Raw genomic sequence first — 12,804 nt, 5'->3', positions numbered from 1 at the left:
TAAGTTTATATTTTTAACATCAATTTAAGTGCATTAATGAGTGTATCTTAATTTTATCCATATTTTCTTACCCAAATAGGATAAATTTAATCTGACTATATAGTATAATTTTTTCTTGATTAACTTGTATAGACGTAAGACTCTTAAACTATTATTTGAATTAGATTTATAGATATATCATCGAACCCTTATCCTTAATGAACTTGTGAATATACAAATCGAATATCATCCGGGTGTTTGTATATTTTTACGTAGTTCTTCTTGCTTATAAAATAAATATTTATTTGATTTAAATTTTAAAGTTTTTATATATATTTTTAAATGAAAAAATATATATATAAACAAAAGAAACATATACTAGCACCATTTATGTGAAATATAAATCGGGATTTTAAATTAATATATGAAAAACAAACATAAAATGCATTCGCTGTGATTATTTATATCGATATGGATTAAACTAATCCGGTTGTATTGCAGCATATATTAATTTAATAAAAAAATGAAAGACTTAATCAATAATCCAAATTTATTTATCGCTATAAATATAAACAATCTCTTCGATAGTTTCATTTAAACAATAAACATAATGATATTTATGGACTTTTGCGCAAAAAAAAGGATAAAAAGTAAAATTGCCCTTCCGAAACTATTTTAAGTTAATATTTTATAAAACGTGGAATTGAAGGTTTCTTCATTTTCCAAATTTATAAAATATTAATTTACTGAATAGTGTGTAATCTAAATACCATCTATCACATTATAAAATGTAGAATATTTAAATATGCTAAGCTAAAATAATATATTTTTGAGCCAACCATAAGCCTAAAATCCATAATAACTGAATTAACCACTCTTATTAAGATAAACTGTAATAAAAACACGGTACATAATAAAAAATCTTATTAAGTATTCAAAAGAAATTCATCGGCAATGATCAATAGTAAATTATACCTCGGTGATTATTTGAATAATATATGTATAAAAAATAATAAACTTTATTCAGTCAAATACTGCGCAGTAAGTTTCAAATATTTTAAATGGTAAGTAGGAAAAAACGTTTTTTTTATATCAAAAATGTGCTTCATTCAGAAATTTTCAATCGATTTTGGTATTTTGAATACGGCAACAGATGTTTTATTTGATTTCCAAGTTCTGAAATTTAAATTTCATTATATTTATGTTTTCGATGACGCCATATATAAATTATATTGAATAAAAACGAAAGTTGAGCAGTTTTAAAAATACATTATTTCAATTAAATATGGCATGACCGAATTTATATATATACGTGTATTTTTAGTTCAATTATTTTTATGTTAGATCTTAAATATGTCTGGTTCCCTAAATGGTATCTTATCGTATTGAATTGATGGGTTTTGAGATATATTATTCATGTATAAACTGTATTGCGATTTTAAATGTTAAATTAAAAATAGCCACTAAATACAGAGTAACAGCTTTTAAAAAACAATCCGTTGTTTGAATTTCAAGATTTTAATCATATAATTTATATACATTATATTTTTAGAATAATTAATCTTCTTTTCAAGAAATAAGGTCTTTATGAAGATTTGTTTTTTTATTAAAATTTTATGAAAAGCTATTTTTATTTTATTATAAAAAATATTCGATCGAGTGTGCTAAAATGACCAAAAGGAGCACAAAATACAAACTGTATAATTTCACTATTCGTTTTAAATAGACCAGAATTTAAATGTATTTAAATGAATATATTTTTATGAATAAACTATATAGAATGATGAATTATATATAATAATATCATAGCTAAATCATATTATTTAATTCTATTTCACTCTCGAATAAAATTTTCATTAATTTATGCATTATAATATTAAAAAAAATTCTTTTTGATTCTATTGAAATACCTGCTGAGAAAAAAAAAGTATTTTAGAGTACGATAAAATGCCACTAAAGAACATGCAAAGGTCTTCATCTATATCAAATTTAGTTTTATTATCTCAAGATCATTTTTATTTTTGCAGTGGGGATGGTTAAGTGAGTAACTATCCACATCTAGAAATTTTCGATTTTAATCAAGTGGTTCAATTCCCAAAATATATAGACATTTATAGATTACCAAACTGAAAGCTATATCCGCCTATCTGCAAGAAATGAGCAAAAACTGGTAGACTAACAAGCCGGAAAGAAAAAATATTGCTTTTAAACGTACACTTGATTGGGGCACAAAAACACCTGACTCGATCTCCGAAATTCTGTGTGAGTAATTAAGGCCATTGTAGGTAAAATGGCATGTATACCCCAACAAGTTACCTTTTTTAAGTTGTTAAATAAAAGCAACAAACTTTTCCAAATTTATTTAATTTTAGTAAATGCAATATAAAGTTTATTTTCCGCCTATAAATTGTCTATGTGCAATAGTGTATTACTGAACCAGACGCAATTTTTTCTTCGACAATATACCCATTTCATCATTTAATTTGCGTAAGAATTAAGGTAAGTAATTATTATAGCTCCGCTCCGCATAATATATACCTATTTTTTGACATATAAAACAAGATTAGAAACAAAAAAAAGTGTTTGGACATACAAATATTCATTATATTTTATAAAAATATAATTTCATTTCTTGCCGAAACTATTAGGGATGATTCGAGGAATTATAAATGTGTGTTTTATGTATAAAGCCCACAAGAATTGAACATATAATTCAGCATACGTTTTTAACTTTTCATTATTTTTCTCTAGAAATCTAGATATGTTTATATGTTTATATTGATCCGCTCTACAAAGAGTAATCGGCACAATTTGAAAGTAAATTCAGCCTTCGGTGAACAAAAAACACAATTTAAACTTTTTGATAGTTTTGATTATATAGTTTGGTTATTTTAAAACTGCCATTTCGTCTAAATGTTCTTTTCTTTTTACATTAACGATAATCTAATTAACATAATAAATTTATAATATTCAAAAATTTTCGCTTGTACTCTAAATATTAATTTAATGAGAATAACGGTAATAAAAATGAAGAAAGGTTTATTTATCGCAACGTATGATCCTATTAAGATCTTTGAACCTAATTTTTGATAAATAATGATCATCTCGATTATCGTAAAAGGATTTCATAATTATGCTTAGAATTGAAAAAAATTGTTTGCAAAAATAGTAAAGATTTAAATTAAAACTGCCTTAATGAAGGTAAGCAATATTATATTTTTTGCAATGAATAATTTTTTTTCCAATAAATAAAAAATTTGTCTTTCTGTGTTGTTATTAAAACTGATATTCTTTTAAAAAAAGTAATTTATATTCTTGTTTTTATCAACCTTTTTTGAATAACCATACTTTTATCGTCGAAAAGATTGACTTTTTGGGACTCATCTCCTTTTTTGGTCATTTAATTTTTTAAATTAAAACCTTCGATTGCTCTATAGTGTAGATTTATTCAATGCATGCTCTTCAATACCTTCTATATGAATTCCATCGTTTCAAGAATTATTTTATAAATGTTTTTCTCACCCTGGTTGTTTGTACATGTGCTTCAGTTGTATTCAGCGTTCATTATATACGGTATAAGTTACATTTAATGCCAAAATATTTATTAATGTGTTAATTTGATCACAGCTTTTAAAGTTCATCATATAAAATTTTGGATTGTTCTATAGAACAAGGAGTGGTTACAAAATTCCATAAAAAATATGTTGAGGGGTTAAAATCCCGGACGAAGTAGAAACATACATGCAAGCTCTCACACTACGCAAGACACTTGAACTCATCTAATTTGAGAGAAGAAGAGCAGTTGATGAAGATAGATCATAAAAGTGTCAAAAGATGCTTGAAGGAGTCGCGCAATATTCACAATGGACTGACCACGTCTAAATACATAAAATTAAAGAAAATAAAATTAACTCATAAATAGATGAATTCAAGTTCTACAGAACAAAATCACTTGATGCTTTTTAAGCCCCATTCTTTTCATATTTTGCTCAGTGGGATTTTTTTTGAGACGCATTAATTTCAATATTTTTCCAATCTAATTGTTTATCCACGCAAAATCTAGCATTCCTAACTCTATAATATACGAAAAAAGCTTCTTTTATACACTGCCCCATGTTATTACACATGGCTCAATTCGTGTTATGTAGATTAAGACCATAATTACTCTAAAGATTAAATATGATTATACATTAATACGCTTCTCTATGTAAGCCTTCATAGTGTAGTGGTTATCACGTACCCTTTACACGGGTAAGGTCCCCGGTTCGAACCCGGGTGAAGGCATTTTAATCGGAGTGAAGTCTTTAATTTCAATGAATTGTAATAATAAACATGTCAAGTCTCGATATAGAATCTTTCACCATGAAAACTTAAATAGTTGATATTTTCTTTAAATTATTAAATTGTGAACAAGAAATACTCGTTAATACTATATATAAAATTTTTTATGTGTTAATTTGATTTTCAGCCATTTAAAATTGTTCAATATAGCTTTAAATCATTATATAGAACAAATTTTCTCAATACTTCTTTTTCCATTATCATCTTTAAAATCTCTCATTGAATTTTCAACTTTAAATACTTAGTACTTAAATTGGTCCCTTAATCTTCTGTTTTGTGTGTATGCTTAAGTTGGTATTACTAGCTCCTTTATATACGACTTATGGTATTTTATGACCACACCCATCCATTTTATGACATATGATCTTATTCGCGTTATGGATTTTTAAATTAAGAGAGCATAATTTTATTTATAAGTACTTTCAAAATATTCCCTGATATTTTCTTTTCACCTGCATCTCAAAAAAATATAAAGTGTTTCTAATCTATTATAACAGAAATATATTTTCTTTAGGTATCAATTTAATTTACAAAATAGTTTGTTCAAGAAAAAGGAATCTAAGAATTAATTATTGTAGTAGGAAAATTTAATTTATACAATAAAAAATCTAAATTTCGTATATATCTGCGGTATAATATTAATTTGTTATATTTTATTAATGTTTTATATTTTATATTTTATTAATTTTTTATATAAAACTTTTATTAACAATCGGTTTGCCAATAAATATTGATATCATATAAGAGATACTAATTTATAAATTTACCGAATTCTTTACCCGCATTTAGTCTTTTATTTTTTGGGCAATTCCTGTATTTTTCATATGTTAAACATGACTTGTTTAAAATCTTAAAACAGAAGTAAAATAACGACATAAGTCGATAAACTAAAGTATATTTATGAAATCTTGACAATTATAACTTGTAATTAAGAATTTTCAAAGAAATATTTTTCCATAAAAAGAGATTGTAAATAAATTTAAGTTATTCTTATATTTTTAAAGTTGTAATTAGTTTATTTAAGCATATTATTTTTTTGATCAGTATGTTCATATTTAAGAATAAGAATAGATAAAAATAAATTTCCTGTTATTAAAAGATATTTAAAAATCAAATTTATGAGAAAAAAGCGTATATATAATAAAGTAATATTATTGTAGCATTCCTATCCTTTAAATTAAGAAATAAAATATTATAGTTCAACATAGAATATTTATTTATAAGAAAAGTTCTTTTATGCCCAAAATATCGGAAAAATTCATTCATATGTATATACAAACATATATGTATATTTAAATACAATATAAGTTTGTGTATTATTTAACCTTCAAAGTTTTTTAGTCATTTTTTTTTATCTGAAGTAATTTCGATTGTGTTTTTAGGTATTTTAATAATTTATTTTTTTATATTCATTGTCTTTCCGCTTTAGTTTTGTGGTCTTGTTATAGTTTGTCTGCTATTTTAAGTTTTACTAAATTTTTACATTATAATGTTTTTGGGTTGTAAGCATGGGTATCAAGCTTTTTTTGTAAATACATAAAAAAAAGGTGTGTGATACTTGTATAATTTTCTAACGTTTAAGCTAGAACAACACCAAAAATAAACTGAATGAATTGATATCTAGTGCATTTTTGCGTAATAAAAGCCCAGATTGATAAATACATTTTAATAATGTATCAAATCACGTATATAAAATATCAAATCACGTGGAAACACTGTACGAATCGCATGTAAATAATTTATGATGAAGAAATTTTCCGATTCCAAAAGCATTGATCATGTATTTGGTAAATTTTTTTTAGGTGGTTAATATAACCTGGGGTATGATGTGTTCAATTTATCTCGATATTACTTAAGATTAAAGCGGGTTTTTTTGTATATTTCTAATTTAGAAGTATTATAAAATATAATTTTGAGGTTTTTGTAGAATAACATTTTGTTTTTTAACACCACAAGAATATCTGTAAAATAATTTATGGTTACGTGGTGTGTACTTTTTCTGCTTTCTCACTGCAATTATACTTCTTGCGATGATTTTTTTATAAAAACAAATTCAATATTAATATATTTTCTTTATAAAAATAGTAGAAGGCACAAAAGTTTGATCAGACCGTTCATATTTATTTAAATAAGAATACAAATCGCGAGTTTTAGTTTATTAAAATTTAAAAGGATGGTAAAACAAAAAAAATTTATGTTTGCTGGTTATAGAAAAACATGCTCAATTATTTCATCAAAATATAAAAGAGGTTTTAGAAAAAAGATACTCAATTATTTAAAAAAATTAAAAGGGGGTTATATATAAAAGAAAATTCATGCGAGCAGGTTATATAAAGGATACACGCTTCTTACATTAACATGAAAAAGGGTTTTTTGTGTTTAATGAAATTTTCGTGTGCATGTTATTGTAAGGTATTTACGTTTCTTAGATTAACATTAAAAAAGTGGTTTATATGTGATCAGGTTATAGATAAAAGATACATAATTATTTAATAAACATCGAAAAGGGGGTTTATATTTGTGTAAGAAAATTTTTGTGAGCAGGTTATAGAAAAGGATACACGCTTTTTTAATAACATTGAAAAGGTGAATGTGTGTTTGATAAAAATTAAAACCCAATCGAAATTTTTAATAATAATAATGGAGTTTTTAAAATGAATCTTTTAATTTAGATGGAGATCTTCCTTTTTGAATTCAAGTAAAAGCGCAAGAAAATCTTCAATATGCATTTTAGCAGCTCGCACATCACCAAGCTCCGTCTTTCTTAAAACTTCGGAAACGATTTCCTCGACATCAATATCCCGATCAACCTTTTGTTTTAAAATATCCTTTATACCCTTTCCTTTAAAAATAGCCGCCAAAGTTTTATTTTTTCTAAGAAAACATATCTTAAGCAATTGATTAAATTCTTCAAGATCAATTGCAGGTCTACTTTTTCTTGGCTCAATTTTAACCACACTACTTTCAACTTTTGGTGGTGGTTTAAAGCTATTTCTATTTACTTTAATAATATGACTGGTATTTGCAAGAATCTGCACGGCTACACTCAATCGACAATAATTTTTATCTCCTGGGCGTGCTATTAGCCTATCACCAAATTCTTTTTGAAACATTAAATACGCAGCTTTAAATTTATAATTTAGCAATTTAAATGTTAGTGGTGAACTAATTTGGTATGGCGTGTTGCTTATACATAAGTCGAAATATGGAAAGTCGTGCTTAAGTGCATCGCCTACAATTAATTGGAATTTATTGGAGTATCCTTTTATTGCATTCACCTTTTTGATTAATTCGCTTGCTAAACGTGGATCTTTCTCATAACAAATAACTTTCTTTGCTTTTTGTAAGAGTTTAAGCGTGAGATTTCCTGTTCCTCCTCCAATTTCAAGAATTATATCCGTTGATTTGATCTTTGCTTTTTCTATTATTGTGTCGATAATCGAAAAATTTACCAAAATATGCTGTCCAAGATTTTTGTTGAAAAGTGGATTTGCCATTGATAGGCTTTGAAAATAAATAAGAAATAATTAGAATTGTTGAAAACATAAAAATCATTTTTTAAGAATAAAATAAGATGAAACAATTTTTATTTAATATATAAACTTGAAATCATCAGTGTGGACAATATCATCATCTTCCTCCCAGAAGCTCTTCTTCGCCTTTAATATTTCACGGAAATCACATTTCATCGGCTTTACTTCTTCTTGGACCATTTCCATTATCTTACCATTTTGATGTAGATTTAAATATTCAGAATACATTAAAAGGGGATAGCAGATCTACAAAAATCCTGGATCACGAAGGATTTAAAATAAAATTTAAATGATGCGGCATTGATTTCGGTTTGAATGTTATAGATTCATAAATTATGTTATAAAATAAAATCAAAACCCCATTAATAATTAAATTTTTATAAATAAATTTAAAGGACATTTCTTTCTTAAGTGAAAATAAGTAGACAAAATAATGCAAGATTTCTATTGAAATTGGTGACTAAGCCCAATTGTTTTTAAATATTCTGTGGGTTATTTATAATCTTAACCAATAATTGAAAAATTAACTAATTTATATGTTAATTAAGGAGAATAATTTCTACACTTTATCTTATTTTCTTCATTAAAGCGAACATCTTCAGCCTTTTCATTTTCTTTGCAAATTTTTTTAAATGCTTCATCAACCCTCATCATCTGGCTTTCTTCACTTGGAAAAATTAGCTAATAATGATAATTTATAAAATCTAACGGAAACGGTCTAAATGATAATAGTAAAAATAAAGGGTAGATAGTGATGCCAATTGAACAAGAATTATACGTATGTATTTAAAAAATCTAATTAAGAAAAAAACTTGACAATAAGTCTTTCAAAGAATGTGTAGAGGAACATTGTAGAGATTCTTTAAAGAAATAATATAACAAAATTTTTATAAAGATAAAATAAAGAGATGTGAGAAGAACATTGTAAGTATTCTTTTATAAGAAATAAATATCAACCAGATTTGTTATAAATATGAAAAAAGATTTTATAGTACAAAAATAAATTAAATTCCTAAATAACAACTTATTCAATAGTTTTTTTATTCTCATTCAGACAAATTATTATAGTTTTCAGAAGAATGAATAAATTTAACTGAAAATTTGGAGACTCGAAAATTTGGAATTTTATGCCTTAAAATATGTGAGATACCTAAAATAAAATATTATTTTTAAGATTTAAATCAAAAATTATATTATAATAACATATTCTATAATCATTAATTCTGTTTTTAGCGGAAATATATTATTTACTAAGAAATATCAGATAAATTCATGCATAATAAAATTTAAATTGAAAAGAAAAGAAAAAGCATTGCATGTATGCATATTCTATTAATTATATAGTTAAAATCCGAATTTTAAAACATTTAATTTTAATGATAAAAATTTTTTTCGCCTCCTATTTCTAATAATATAAAGACTTTGTAGCATGTATTTTCTTTTATTCATAGTGAAAACCATATAATTATTGTTTATCGAACATTAAAATTTTAAAATGTTTTCTTAACCGTTATGCGTCTTTTTTCTTTTTACTATTTATTTAAATGAGCGTCAAAGTATTTTTTATTTAAGGGCTATATTTATAGTCGTAATTTTAGTTTTTGTTCTCAGGCACAGCTTGCTTGATTCTCTGTACACGAAGGGTATTTATACTTTCGGCTATCTTCTCCTCTCCAAAGTTTAAATGAGCGTCAAATATCATTTTTTTATTTAATTATGGCTCAAATAAACCAATATATTTTTCCTATATCAATAATGCTTGAAGATTTAATTATTGACTTAAATCCGGAGTATAATTTGGTGCAGCGTTTATAAATCTTTTTATTTCTATATTATAGCAATTTTTATATAATCATGGGTGGTGGGGGTTTGGTGGTCACAGCTCTAAACTAAGTTTTTTCTTCTACAACTACTGGAGCGGTAATAGAAGCACAAATCCAACAAAACGGTTATTTAATAATTATGTTTCGTTATGATTAATGGATTTTAGCCTTTACATTGTGTCATTCAAAAAAGGTTTATAAAAAAAATTTCGGATTTTTTTGGATTTTTATATAATATTCATATATTAATGTATTCACACTTCTAGAAATTGTTGCTAAAAAATAATAGAATCAAATATTTTTGCCTTACATATCAATTTTTCAAATATAACTAACTCCATTGAATAGTGATGAAGTGCGCTTCAGTCATATGTAAAACCAACTAAACACTATGATTGATCTTTTCATGTTTAAACCAGATCCATCAAAGGTATTAATGCTTTTAATCATTATTCTGATCGTTTTGGAATGATATGGGTATTATACCGATATTTTTTATTATTATTTTTTCGATTGCTGACTTAAATTGAATTTGAACATCTTTTCATAATCTTGAACTTTACACACTATCTGCTCTCTATCCAAAATCATTCTCGAGGCTTCTGATTTACTTTGTCCGCTTTGACTTACAATTTTAGATCGCAGATTTAATTTTCCATAACCTGAAGATCTTTTTATTATTTCTCTTAACATATATCTCTTTTTATTCAAAAAAATCATTCTTGAAATCCCAAGTTTTTTTTATTCTTCATATTTTCATAAAATAAAACAATTTAAAACAAAGCAAAAGTTTCTTCAATATTCAAACATGATTCATTTTAGTGCTATATATTGCAAAATTCAGAGGATTTTTCGGCACTAGTCCAGCCATTTTTTTATTTTTTGATGGAGCATCGCATAAGAAATCAATGTGACATGATCTTTTTTTACTTTCTTGTAATGGTGCGTCGGATTAAGTCTTTATTTATCTTTTTATTATTCACTTATTGACATATGTTATTAAATGAGTAAGTTAAAAAAAAATCCGAATGCAAAAAGGAGACACAATAGACCTAAATCACCTATACATGCCATCGATAGGCCAAACAACAATTTATATCCAGAAAATGATTTATACTTAAATATTAAGGGTAATAAACCATGTAATAGCACATGAGAAGAGCTAGAGAATGATCTGCTTTATAATTTAGAGAATAATAAATTTTGTTTTATTTTCATGAAACACAATAAACCAAAAAAAAACAAATCATTATGAGAAGATGATCAATTAAGAATTCAAAAAAACGAAAAAAAACTTCTGAAAAATTTAAATAGAAAAATCAGAGGCTCTCAATATTATCATTAATTTTTTTAAAATTGAATATCATTTAGTTTAGTATGGATCTAGAAGGTATGAAAATACATTTTTGTGAGATTATATTTGTTTTTTTGGAAATTTAAAAGAAAACATGTATTTATGTTTAATAATAAAATTACTATAAATATATTTGATATTAGTCGAACTACTACCGTAGAATAAAGCTCTTTATATAAATAGTGTGCCGAATCTGGATGCACTTAAACCCCTCGATCGTGTTATAGATATGAAAATCAAAGATTATGTATATAAATTAAATATTACTGTCAATTAACATGCTTGAAATAAAATTTGCTAGGTTTTTATTTAAAAGGGTTAATAATAGTGGGTTTAGTTGAAACCAATACAACTTGGTAATTATTTTTAGTCGACTTCATATTATTTTGATATACAATAAATTCTAAATTTTAAAAGATATTGTTAGAAGACTTGATTCGAATCCACTAAATCTTTATTAAAACTTATTATCTTAAAAGATAATGTATTCAACGATAGGATTATCACAATTGAAAGCAACCAATAAAAAAAAATTAATCATAATATATTTAAACCATAAAATACCAGATTATATGAAATATTATTTAGGCTTTGTATGACAATAATAATAAAATAAATTTTAAATAAGTGGCACGCGAAATGATAATTGCGACCAAAACTAATTTTTAAATGAATTTGGTGAACACATAATTCATCATATAGATAGTAGTGAGCAAACGTATTACTGTGCATATTCTATTGTGACTGAAGACGAGTGCACAAAAAAATAATCTTTAATATATTTTTTTAATGGACTTTAGCAATATAGAACGCGGACAATTGACATAATTCATAAAGTAGGTGTTATTGCGACGTTGAAATAAAAAAATTTAGATTCGGGAAGAGATTTAAAAATGGATGCACGATTTATCTTTCTTTTCTAGAATAAATTTTTTGTGTTTTAAATAACTACGTTAAGTAAAAGGGGGTACGTATTTATGCTTATAGGGCTGTATTTCACTATTTCGGGGTACAACACCCTCGAATAAAAAAAAGACATTTTCAATCATATTTGACATTCCAATTACTGTTTCTAAGTCACATGGATGATAGTTTTAAATATACCGATTTATATTGAAGAGCCAGTTGTCACACATCTACAACTGTATTCAGCTTTGTCAAGAACAAGAGATCCGTGTAGGTTTAAAATATAATACACAAAAATTTAATAAATGAAAAGGGTATTATAATTAAAGAATTTATAGGTAAATGTTTATATTAAATTTCAAATTGGTTGCTATGTATTTCATAAAGTGGTAGAAAATAGATATATTAGATTTAAGGGAATAAATATAGTTTAAACGGTTACAACATAAAATTCGCACAGTATAAAATGTATTTATTGATTATTTAACAGATTTTACTGTTTGGATGTTCACGCAGATTTATATTAAAATAGCAGAACTATTTTTTTTATTAGTATAATGATTATAAAGAACTTCTAAAATTATCAGAACCCGTATTTGTGTATATTATGATATTTGAATAAGATAATGAATGGAAATTTATGAAATTAAAGTAAATTTTATAACCAATATATGAAGTAAAAACAAGAAAATTACATTAGTTTGAAATATATTTTTTATATGCGAGCGTTTATAATAGCATAAATATATAAAATATTTTAAATCATCTTATATTGGTTTCATTAAAGAATAATGGGTTGTTATTTTTTGAAAACTTAAGTCCGTCCCCTTTTTTAAAAAAAGTAATCTCGATATTATATCTATAAATA

General features: G+C 25.1%; 1 non-coding gene and 1 pseudogene across 1 annotated transcript; one reads left to right on the top strand and one right to left on the bottom strand.

Moving 5' to 3' along the window:
- The first annotated feature begins 4,190 nt into the window (after window positions 1-4,190).
- TRNAV-UAC (transfer RNA valine (anticodon UAC)) lies at window positions 4,191-4,263 on the top strand. Its single transcript has one exon. It is a non-coding gene; the product is annotated as a tRNA-Val (tRNA).
- Window positions 4,264-6,983: 2,720 nt separating this feature from the next.
- LOC147063110 (dimethyladenosine transferase pseudogene) lies at window positions 6,984-7,817 on the bottom strand (annotated as a pseudogene).
- Between the last annotated feature and the right edge of the window lie 4,987 nt (window positions 7,818-12,804).

This window comes from Rhyacophila brunnea, unplaced genomic scaffold (assembly GCF_057557595.1).
Source record: "Rhyacophila brunnea isolate RB1 unplaced genomic scaffold, BYU_Rbru_1.0 scaffold_98, whole genome shotgun sequence".
NCBI lineage: Eukaryota > Metazoa > Arthropoda > Insecta > Trichoptera > Rhyacophilidae > Rhyacophila > Rhyacophila brunnea.
This window is presented reverse-complemented; position numbering and strand designations above follow the sequence as displayed.